At 38.8% G+C, this 12249-nt stretch overlaps 1 long non-coding RNA gene and 1 pseudogene across 1 annotated transcript in view; both read right to left on the bottom strand.

Moving 5' to 3' along the window:
• Positions 1-6878, bottom strand: part of LOC143407202 (Golgi SNAP receptor complex member 2 pseudogene) — a 10327-nt pseudogene extending 3449 nt beyond the window's left edge.
• The window catches only part of LOC143407101 (uncharacterized), a 28544-nt gene extending 17173 nt beyond the window's left edge, over positions 1-11371 (bottom strand). Inside the window, exons 1-3 of the long non-coding RNA XR_013092323.2 lie at positions 11231-11371; positions 10692-10882; positions 9529-9601 (exon numbers count right to left, since the gene is read on the bottom strand). This is a non-coding gene — a long non-coding RNA (uncharacterized LOC143407101). The remainder of the gene's footprint in view (positions 1-9528; positions 9602-10691; positions 10883-11230) is intronic.
• Between the last annotated feature and the right edge of the window lie 878 nt (positions 11372-12249).

The raw sequence follows: 12249 nt of genomic DNA on the forward strand, positions 1-12249 counted from the left end.
TATTTTAATGCTGTATATTGTTCGCATCAATTGCCATTATTTGTTTTTCCCTTTTCTATCAGGTAATGGGAATCTACAAGGACACTATAGGTTCACAGAGTAGAGGCACTGCTGCTGAACTAAACCTATTTGAAAGCACACCTTATTCCATACAAATTAACAATGCTCAAACTTCAGCTATACTTTAATAAATACAACAAATAGAAGAGATAAAAAAGCTAACAATCAGACTCCAAATAGGAACAACTAGGGGTATGTCTTCAAGGTCCCTCTCATGGACATCAACTTCTACAGCAAAAATAACACAATGGCTCTAGATACCACACCTACAAGGGGATCTCATCACTCTAAGACACATTGGCAAGAAAAGGTCACAGACTGAAAAGGCCCACACATAAGAGAGAAAGAGAAATCCATCACAAAAACAAATGTATAAAAACAGGAATACAAGAAATATGAAGAAATAAGGTGACACAATGCTCCTTAAGTTTATAGTTCACCAGCAACTGACTCCAAAGACACGGAAGTGGATAAAATATCAGAAAAGAAATTCAAAAGAATGATTATAAAAATGATGAATGAATTCCAAGAGGACACTGAAAAACAACTGAATGACTCAAGGACATAGTGAAGATATGAATGAAAAAATCAATAAGGAGCTAGAGATATTGAAAAGACTCAAACAGAAATCTTGGAATTGAAAGACACAAGTCAAAATATTTAGTTGAAAATCTTTCTAATAGAGTAAAAACTGGAAAGCTGGATTAAAAAACAAGACCCAACAATATGTGTTTGCAAGAGACTCACAGGCAAAGACAGATACAGGCTGAAAGTCAAAGGATGGAAATTGGTATGAGAATGGAGCCTGAAAAAAGCAGGAGTTGCTATTCTCACATCTACCAAAACAGATTTCAAGCCACAATTAATCAGAAGAGACAAAAATGGTCACTTCATATTGGTAAAGGGAACAACCCCACAAGAAAATATAACAATAGTAAGTACTTGTGCACTTAACATTGGTATAACTAATTACATAAAAGAGACACTACTCAAAGCCTCAAACCGATCTCAATACAATAATATTGGGTGATTTTAACACAACTCTCTCATCAATAGGCAGGTCATCTAGACATAAACTCAATAAAGACTTGTTGGACCTGAAAAATGGACTTAACAGAAATATTCTATAGAATATTTCATCCAACAACAATTGAGTACACTTTCTTCCCAGTGGTTCATGGAACCTTCTGCCAAATAGATTATGTTAGTCCACAAAGCAAATCTTGGCAAATATAAGATAAATAAATAAATAAATCCTTGCCTCTTATCAGATAATAATGGGATGAAATTATAAAATGCTGAAAAACCCTACAAAAGCTATATAAACCCATGAAGATTGAACAATACACTTTCAATTGATGAATGGGTTAACAAATCATGGGAGAAATTGAAAAAAATCTGAAAATCAAACAAGAATAATAATATAACATACCAGAACCTCTTAGACTGAAGACAGTTTTAAGAAAAAAAGTTTACAACCATCTATACCTATGGTGCATCTAAAGACCCTTGAAAAAGAAAAACAAACCAATTCCCAAACCAGTAGAAGGAAGGAAATAAATAAGATCAGAGCCAAAATCAATGAAATTGAGAATTAAAAAACAATGCAAAGGATCAATGAGAAAAAGAGTTGGTTCTTGGAAAACATAAACAAGACTAATAAACATTTAGCCAGCCTAAGCAAAAGAAAAAGAAGACCCAAATTCATAAAATTAGAGATGAAAAAGGAGAAATCACCAGACATTACAAAATCCAGAGGATAATTAGGAAATACTTTGAAAACTTACACTCCAACAAATTGGAAAACCAGAAGAAATGAATACATTTCTAGACACATGCAATCTGCCAAAATTGAGTCAAGAGGACAGGAAAAACCTAAACACACCAATAATTAGCAATGAGATAAAACAAGTAATAAAAAATACTTCCAGGGCTGGGAATATATATAGCTCAGTTGGTAGAGTGCTTGCCTAGCATGCATAAGGCCCTGGGTTCAATCCCTGGCACCACAAACACACACACACACACACACACACACACACACACACGAGGAAAAAAAAAAAAAAAACTTCCAACAGAAGAAGCCCAGGGCCAGGGCCAGGCACAATGGTGCACACCTGTAATCCCAGTGGCTCAGGAGGCTGAGGCATGAGGATCATGAGTTCAAAGCCAGCAAAGCACTAAGCAACTCAGTGAGACCCTGTCTCTAAATAAAATACAAAACATGGCTGGGGATGTTACTCAATGGTTGAGTGCCCCTGAGCTTAATCCCCAGTAACCACCACCACCACCCCAAAAAAAGAGAGAGGGGAAAAAAGCCCAGAACCAGAAGAATTCTCAACCATTCTACTAGATCTTTAAAGAAGAACTAGTGTCAATGCTCCTCAAATTATTCCATGAAATAAAAAGAAACTGAACACTTCCAAATTTATTCTATGAAGCCAGTATTATACTCATACCAAAACCAGATAAGAACACAAAGAAAGAAAACTACAAACCAATATCCCTGATGAACTAATGCAAAAGAAAAATATTAGCAAATTGTATGCAACAACATATTAAGAAGATGGTACATCATGACCAAGTTGTATTTATCCCAGGATGCAAGAATGGCTTAACATATGCAAATCAATAAATGTAATTCATCACATAAATAGAATGAAAACAAAAATCACTTAGTCCTCTTAATATATGCAGAGAAAGCATTCAACAAAATTCAATACTCATTCATTATTTAAAAAAAAAAAAGCACTGAAGAAACTAGTGATAGAAGGAACCTATCTCAACATCATAAGACAATATACAAAAATCCCAGAGACAACACAGTGAATGGGGAAAAACCTGAAAGCATTTCCTTTAAAAGCTGGAACAAGACAAGGTTGTTCACTCTCCCACACACCTATTTAATATTGTACTAGAAATTCAAACCACAGCAATTAGACAAGAGAAGGAAATAAAAGGGATAAAAATAGGAAAGGAAAACATGAAATTATTACTGTTTGCCAACGATATGATCCTATAACTTAGAAGATCCCAAAAGCTCCACCAGAAGATTACTAGAGATAATAAACAAAGCAGCAAAGTAGCAGGTTACAAAATCCACAAACAAAAATCATTAGCTTTCCTATGTATCAGTAATGAATCTACTGAGAAAGAAATCAGGAAAACAATTCCATTCACAATAGCCTCAAAAATAAAATACCTAGGGCTGGGGATGTGGCTCAAGCTGTGGCTCACTCGCCTGGCATGTGCGCAGCACTGGGTTCGATCCTCAGCACCACATACAAATAAAGATGTTGTGTCCGCCGAAAACTAAAAAATAAATATTAAAAAAAAATAAAATACCTAGGAATAAATTTAACCAAGGTGGTAAAAGACCTCTACAATGAAAGCTATGGTACAATGAAGAAGACTTTAGAAGATGAAAGACCTCCCCATGTTCATGGACAGGCAAAATTACTATTGTTCAAATGGCCATACTACCAAAAGCAATATACAAATTCAATGCAATCCCCATCAAAATATCAATGACATTCTTCACAGAACTAGAAAAAAAAATCCTCAAACTCATTTGGAAGAATAAAAGACCCAGAATAGTCAAAGTAATTCTAAGCCAAAAAAAAACAATGCTGGAGACATCACAATTACCTGTTTTCGAATTATACTACAAATCGATAGTAACAAAAACTGCATGACATTGGTATAAAAACAGACACATAGAGCAAGGGCACAAAACAGAAGATAGAGAGAAAAATCCACACACCTAACATCATCTCATTCTTGACAAAGCTGTCAAAAACATACTTTGGAGAGAAGATAGCCTTTCTAACAAATGGTGCTGGGAAAACTGGTTATTCGTGTGTAGAAGAAGGAAACTAGACCCTTATTTCTCACCCTGCAAAAAACTCAATTCAAAATGGATCCACCACATGACTCTGCTAGACCATTCCTTGGTATTTATCCTAAGGAATTAAAGTCATCATAAAACTATAGTGATACATGCATATCCATGTTTATAGCAGCACAATTCACAACAGCCAAACTATGGAACTCGTCTAGGCATCCATCAATGGATGACTGGAAAAAGAAAATGTGATATGTATACATAATTAAGTTTTATTCAGTCATAAATAAAAATGAAATTGTGGCATTTATAGGAAAATGGATGGAACTTGAGACCATTAAGTGAAATAAGCCAAACTCAGAAGGTCAAATGTTGTATGTTTTCTATCATGTGGAAGTTAAGGAGGAAAAAGAAAAAGAGACATGGGGAGAGGGGACCCCTTGGAAATTAAAGAGAGATCAGTTGAATAGAGGAAGGGGATTATGGAGAGGGAAAGAGGAAATGCTAGGGAATGACACTGGCCAAATATAATTTGACCAATTTGTCATGTGCATGTACGAATATGTAACAACAAATTCCACCATTATATACCATTATAATGCACCAATAAAAAATATGAAAAGAGGAAAAAAGAATTTGGTTGTGACATAGATCATATGGGGTTCTCTGCTTATCGCTGCTATTAAGGAGTACATTACGCATGGCAGAGTGCAGTTTAAACTCAGTCACTTCAAGTGCCACATGTGTCACACTGCTATGAATTTGAGGTGTTTTTGTTTTTGTTGTTTTGCAGAAGTGGGGATTGAACCAGTAAAGCATGCTTTCCCACTGAGCTATATCCCCAGTGCTTTTTTTTTTTAAATATTTTTTTCTTTAGTTGTAGTTGCACACAATACCTTTATTTATATGTGGTGCTGAGGATCGAAGCCAGGGCCTCACAAGTGCTAGGCAAGCCTTCTACCACTAAGCCACAGCCCTCCCCAGTGCTTTTATTTCTGTTTATTTACTCTTTTTAAAGGTAGGCTATTAATAAGATTTTATTTTGAACTTGACAGGTCTTGCTCTTCAGAGAGGTGTTCTTTAGTGCTGGGAAGCAAACTCGGGGTCTTGCAAATGCTAGACAAGGGCTCTTCTACTGAGCTACACACGCAGGTCCTTCACACATGAATTCTTAGTTCAGCACACACTTTCAAATGCTATTGTCTTTAATTAAAAGAAAAACCTTCTAAATACATAAAAATGACCTTAGAGACAAAAAAAAAAAAAAAAATGTTCTAATTCAGAAGGTCTGGGATAGGCCCAAGAATCTAATTGAACCCAGGATGGCTTAACCACTGAACCACATCCCTAGCTCCTTTTTTGTATTTTTATTTTTAAACAGGGTCTTGCTAAGTCCTTAGAGCCTCACTAATTTGCTGAAACTGGTCTTGAATTTATAATCCTCCAGACTCAACCTCCTGAATTACGGGGATTACAGATGTGCACCACCACTCCCAGCAAAATCTAATTTTTAAAAAGTTCTCCAGCTGCTTCTGGGGCAATCATCTCAGCCTCAGGCCAAGGAAGAATGTTTAAGAACCTCTGTCCCATTATCCTCAACAACTGCTTCCTCTAGGTAGCTGCTTCAGGGAAGGATGAGAACATTAGTAGTTAGTAGTCTACATGTTATTTGTTTCAGAGTGGGGATGGGGGTGATGGCCAGGGGCAGGAGCATGGGAACTGAAACACTAAACCAGTGCAGGAAGAGAAGGCCTCTTTCCTTTCTGCTTTTGCTCCAGCCTATCCATTAGGAAACACAAAGACGGCTGATGACAAGGTGTGAGCAGTGTGGACAGTCGTGCACGCAAGGCACACTGCAACGCCTTTCCAGATGTGCACAAGTCATGTGGACAAAACGACCAAAACCATCCCTTCCCTCCCCCAGTAAGAGTGAGGGTGAGAGAACCAGGATTTCTTTTATTTCCTAAGCACCATGCATCTTGGTGGCACTAGCTCCCCCTCCAAGATGTCATGGAAAACAGAGCAGGTTTGAGCACCATTACTCCCAAGTGGTTTTCACGGTTAAGGCGAGCATACATTTCAAAAGGCAGCCTCCAGGTAAAGGTGCAGGACAGAAGCTCCTCTTGCTGTCTCTCCTGCTGCAGGCCCTTCTCTCTCTTATGCGTGCCTGCACACACACACACACACACACACACACACGCACATTCTTGCTGTCCAGTGGCTGGGAGTGACTGGCTCATGTCAGGTAGTGCACCGCAGGAACTGACCACATAGGTGAGCAGCATCCTGCCTATCAAGAAGTTCTTTCTGGAAAGCCCTCTTCTCAACGTGCCCCATCACCATGTTAGACAAGCGCAGCATGTTGGCAATGGCAAGGATCTTTTTCTGAGCCCTTTCAAGGTCAGCTCTGGCCCTCAGGCTCTCCACAATACTGTACCCACATCTAATGAGGTCCTCCATGCCTGGTGAATGTTGTGGAAGAAGGAGTTAAACTGCAGCTACTGTCCTTTGGTATGTTGGTGTCAGTCATTAGTAGTGAAGTTGAGAGACAGAAGCTACTCTAGCTGTCTCTCCTGCTGCCCCCTAGCCAGCACGGATGCTGGAAGTTTCTAAAAGCAGTCTGCGGGTAGTGGACATCATATTTTTAACTAGCCAGCTCCATGTCTGGCATTCTGCCTTTTATTGGGGGATTCCTTGCTGGACAAAACCTCCAGACATCCTAGACGGCTGAATATCTGGTCTCCGCTTGCTTGGGTTTCATTATCTGCTAAGGCAAATGATTTGGAAGGTTTTTCCTTGGCTTCGTGGGTTAACAGGTGTTATCAACACTGCTCAGTTGACTATCTGAGTCAATGCCAAACTCGAAGTGACAGAGTGACCAAGTCATCCCAGTTTGTCTAGATACATTCTGGTTTTAACACTGGGAATCCAACATTCTGAGAACCTTCTCCGTGCCAGGAAATGAACAGTCCATTGCTTTAGAAATGACTGAATAATTAGCTCATCAGTAGTTTGTGTGGAGAAATTATAACAAAAAAAAAAATATCTTTGGCATTGAGAAGAGAGCCAGTACCACCTGAAGTGGCTTCTAAGGTTTATTTGGACAAATTAATAGTTGGTGAAACCTAAAGTGTTTGGAGTCTATTGTTGGGCTGGAGACATAGCTCAGTTGGTACAGTGCTTGCCTCGCATGTACAAGGCCTGGATTCAATCCCCAGCACCACACACACACACACAAACACACACACACAAAAAAACAAAAAAAACTGGAGTCTATTGTTCATTAAATTATTCAACAACAGGTATTTTACAGAAAATACATGAACCTGGCTGGGTACAGTGGCACATCCCTGTAATCCCAGCTACGTGGGAGATTGAGATAGGAGAATTACAAATTCAAGGCCAGTCTAAGAACCTGTGTCAGAAATAAATAGGGCTGGGGATACAGCTCAGTGATAGAGAACCCTTAGGAGGGAGGGAGGGAGGGAGGGAGGGAGGGAGGAAGGAAGGAAGGAAGGAAGGAAGGAAGGAAGGAAGGAAGGAAGCTTGTTATTGAATCACAGTGATCAATGTAGTTAATTTGTTTTTGGCCATTATCAGTTTTATGATTTTTCTTTCTTTTTCTTTTTTCTACTGAGATTTAACCCAGGGGCACTTAACGACTGATCTACATCCCCAGACCCTTTTTATTTTTTGAGACAGGGTCTCGCTAAGTTGCTTAGAGTCTTGTTAAATTGCTGAGGCTGGCCTTAAACTTGTGATCCTTCTCCTCAGCAGAAGGAGTACATTCCCGGCTGTGAAAAGATCATTTTCAAAGATCAAAAACATAAAATCTTGTTGCAAATCAACATCAACAGGCAAATCTTTGCAAGTGATTATGATGACAGGAAACACCTTCACATCTACAATAATTAACTCAAAATGTAAATATTTACATTTACCTAAATGTAAAACATAATTAGAAAGCTTAAAATACAGGTGAAAAAAATCTTCATGACCTCTAGTTAGGCAATGAGTTCTTAGATACAATATCAAAAGCATGATCTATAAGAGAAAAAAATGAATAAAGTGAATTTTAAATCAAATTTTAAATCAAATTTAAAACTTGCTAGTGAGGGCTGGTGATATAACTCAGCAATAAATTGCTTGCTTAGCATATGTGAGGCTCTGGGTTCAATTCCTGGTACCACAGAAGAAATTAAAAATGAGGAAATTAAAGTCTGAGAGCTTGGATAACTTGCCTGCATATAATGAAAGTTGAGCCTGTTAAAGTAACTCAAGCCCTCAGAATTTATTTTCCACAAGATAAGCATGAATGCTAGATTGGTTGTGGCAATGGAAAGGAAAGAGGAAGAAGCCTTGCATGTATGAACGTGACAGTTTTCTGAATTGGCAAGATCACACTGGGGCAGGCATGGATAGAAGACAAAAAGATTTCCATTCTTAGGTTCTTAGCTTTGAAATACCAAGCACATTATAACGCTAGGTGGCAACAGATCCCAAGCACAAAAATGGACAGTCAACTCAGCACTTACAGAGATGGGGAAAAATGCAAAACTATGAAAAGGATAATCAAAATTATAATTATAATTATTAAACAAATTTTAATTATCAATTATATCAAATTATACTCAAATTTTAACCTTTTTTTTTTAAAACAATGCTCTCCAAAACATCACTGTATGCACACACACAAAGAGCAGACCAATTTCTAGATGAGTAGAGCCAGAAACTACCACAATCAAATGGCTCTTAAACAACTGGGTACTTCAAAAACAAATTTTTGATAGTTATTGAAAATATATGCCAATTATTGAAAATACATGCAATACAGAATGTGGCCGCTCAAACCATGAAAAACTTTAGCTTAAAACTTCATGAATAAATATAGCTTAGATTAACTGTACAATATTTACGAGCAAATAATTTTATAATTTACTGTCCTTCAGTATATATTAGAATGATGGCTCTGTTGTTTATTTTATCTTATTTATATTTTGTGGTCCTGGGGCTGGAACCCAGAGCTTTAAGCATGCTTGTCACATGTTCTACTACTGAGTTGCACTCCCAGCCCCAAATCTGTTTTGTTTGTGTTTTATTAAAACATGATTTATTTAAAATAACATTTAAGGTGGGAGTGTGGCATGGTTGCAGAGCCTTTGCCAAGCATGTGTGAGGCCCTGAGTTAAATACCCAGCACTACAAAAAAAAAAAATAAATAAACGTATCAAGAGGAAAATAGAGCTGGGCATGGTGTCACACGCCTGTAATCCCAGCAGCTTGGAGGCTGAGTCAGGAGGATCCCAAGTTCCAGGAAAGCATCAGCAACTTATGGAGTCCCTGTCTCAACAAATAAAAAGGACAGAGGATATAGCGAATAAGATAGGACAGTTAATGGGGCCCAATTAAGGCTTTTAAAATATAAGGTTGGGGCCGTGGCTCAGTGGTAGAGCATTTGCCTAGCATGTGTGAGGCACTGGGTTTGATCCTCAGCACCACATAAAAATAAATAAATAAAGGCACTGTGTTCATCTACAACTAAAAATTTAAAAAAAAATAATGTATAAAGGCCAATCCATGAAGTTAGTATATTTAAATAGCAAGCTGTTTTCAGGTTCTCTTACCTTGTCCTATTTTCTTCACACTTAAATGCTGCTTCCTTCACTCCTGCTTTCCTGTTGTTGACTGGATTTCCTTCTTCAAATTTGCAAGACAAAACCCCAGAAGGAAATTGGTGGTGAGCTGCTAGGGTCTGCTATTCAGAGTTACAACACCCTACTTGACAGTAGCCCAGAAGAATCCAGCTCTGCTGGCTGCGATCCCTGGAGCTGCGATCCCTGCAGCTGAGGCCAACAAGCATCCTCTTCTGTGATGAGCTGCTAACACTAAGAAGGGCTTTCTCAGCTAGAGTCCTGCTGCTTGCCAGCCCCACCCTCCAGCAGAAGTGGAGAAAGGACTTTCATCTCATCAGTTGCTCAGTGAGAGAGTGCCTCTATATTCAGTCCCCAGTACAGAGAGGGGGAAATAGGTGACAAGAGTGGATGCAAAGGATCATCACAAAATACTAAGAATGTATTGGCACAATCCTCAGGGTGACATTCCTAAAGAAATGGAAAACACAGGGAGTGCAGCTCAAAGGCCAAGCATTGGCCAAGTAATCCTCAAGGCCTTAGGTTGTATCTCAACTCAGCAAAAAAAAATCCTTCCTGCTGCTACAGGGAAATGACATTGACTCACATGTTTATCTGGTACCTTGAGAGACCTGGCACCCTCCCAACTCACGTATCCTGGTTCAGACTCTAGCCCTGGGAGGATTGAGCAGCACATATTCTTCCTGATGAGGCCTCTTCCCCCACCTTCTATAGTCATTGAGCCATTTTCAGATACCAATCCCAGCAAGGTCTGAGCTCTTGGGACTCTCAACACTTTTCCATAGTCCCCTTTAGTGGCCCAGGGTTAACTGGCATTGAAATAGTCCAGAGAACATCTAAAGTTTGTAAGAAACCCGGAATTCCCTTTGCAGCTTAGGAGCTATGACTGATAATTCTCCAAAGTGGGACACTAATGTCCAAAGCAATGGAATTAGGAATAAACAGAGAAAAAGGAACAAATTGAGCACATGAGTGTCCTCATGGCAGGGTACCCTGGATGATCCTCTTCTAAAAAAAAAAAAAGTATTCTCCTTCCACCCCAAGAAGCTCCTGTTCTGTTTATGGGTGGGCAGCATAGATAAGGGTCCATGAGGCTCAGGATTTTGTCCATTCCACCTGCCTCCTCACCATTTTACCTGTCCTTCCAAAATACATGCTGGTCTTCCTTGTGAGTTTATTTAGAATTGGCTCACTGTAAGGGCTGGCAGTCTGGAATCTGTTAGGATTGAGCAACAGGGTACAAGCCATTGAAATCCAAGGAAGAGTTAATATTGTAGAGGTCAAAGGCAAGCAGGCTTCCAGGAGGCCTTTCTCCAATGGTGCCTAGCTTTATTTTAATTAAAAAAAAAAAAAAAAAAGAAGGAAGGAAAGAAAGAAAGAAAACATTATTGCCATACAAGAGAACTCTACTGCCATAATCCCTAAACACAATCTTTAGCCCTTGATCTATTTTCCAATTGCTGTGCTCAATCTGGTTTTCTTTCTGGTTTATGAAGTCTAAATTAGAAGCACAAAGTACACATTGCACTTAGAATGTGTGGCATTTCCCTACCTCAGTTAGTAAATCTCAACATTTTGAAACCATTTTTTCAAGTTATAGCTGAGTGATATATTTGTGGCCTTGTTCTTCTCAAAAACAAACTTTAAAAACCCTGTTTGGGGAGTTAGGGCTTACCTTAAGTCCAGAGTGAATGTCCCATAGATCCAATTAAAGACTGTTTCACATACCTACATACAAATTTCTCTTATTCCAGTAACCAATCTGCTTTATAATTAATTTGTTTACCAAGTGCCTTGGTGACCTGTTCTGCTTCTATTTGTGCTAACAGAAGGAAATGAATTTGCAGCGGTGGCATAGACACTACTTTTCTGTGCTGATAGTGGCCAAATTTAGAATCTCTCTGGTTATAAATAAATGCTGTCAACCCTGCGATGCCCAGGAAAAGAAATTCAGACATTCGATACTTGCCAAACATAGTTTCCGTAGCAAATGTGCCATAAGTAATGCTGTTGTCCTTGGGTAGCTTCATTCACAGGATCTTTTGTGATTTGGTTATTCACAAGGAAAGTGCAGTATAAGACTGGATTGGGGGAAAGCCGGATTTTTACAAGAGGAAACAAAGAAAGCACCCAATTTTTTTGTACCCAAAGAGAAACTGTTGAGATATTTTGGCAGCAATATAGGTTAATCATTGATTTTTTTTTTCTCCTGAAGGAATATGTCAATTTCTCTTCTGTTTCTGTTTTTACAACTGAGCTAGATAGTAAATATCGAAGTATTCTCCCTCCACCAAAAAAAAAAAAAAAAATCAAATCCCAGGACCTCACACATACTAGCAAGTACTCTACTGTTACAGGGCCTTCCTGGGAAACTGAGGCAGCATAAAGGTCCCCCTTTTTTAATATTTATTTTTTAGTTTTGGGTGGACACAATATCTTTATTTTACATTTATGTGGTGCTGAGGATAGAACCCAGTGCCTCGTGCATGCTAGGCAAGCGCTCTACCACTGAGCCACGACCCCAGCCCAAGAAGGTCCCCCTTTACCCTGATTTTTGCAATCATGGCAGAAAGACTTCAGACCTGTCACTCAGAGAAACAGGCATGAGTTTATTAGAAGAGATGGAAAAGGGGGTAAAGGGACACTCTCAAATGAGAGAGTGGGTCCTTTCAGAGAGAACAGGGATGATGCACT

The sequence above is a fragment of the Callospermophilus lateralis genome, chromosome 9, assembly GCF_048772815.1.
Source record: "Callospermophilus lateralis isolate mCalLat2 chromosome 9, mCalLat2.hap1, whole genome shotgun sequence".
Taxonomy (NCBI): Eukaryota; Metazoa; Chordata; class Mammalia; order Rodentia; family Sciuridae; genus Callospermophilus; species Callospermophilus lateralis.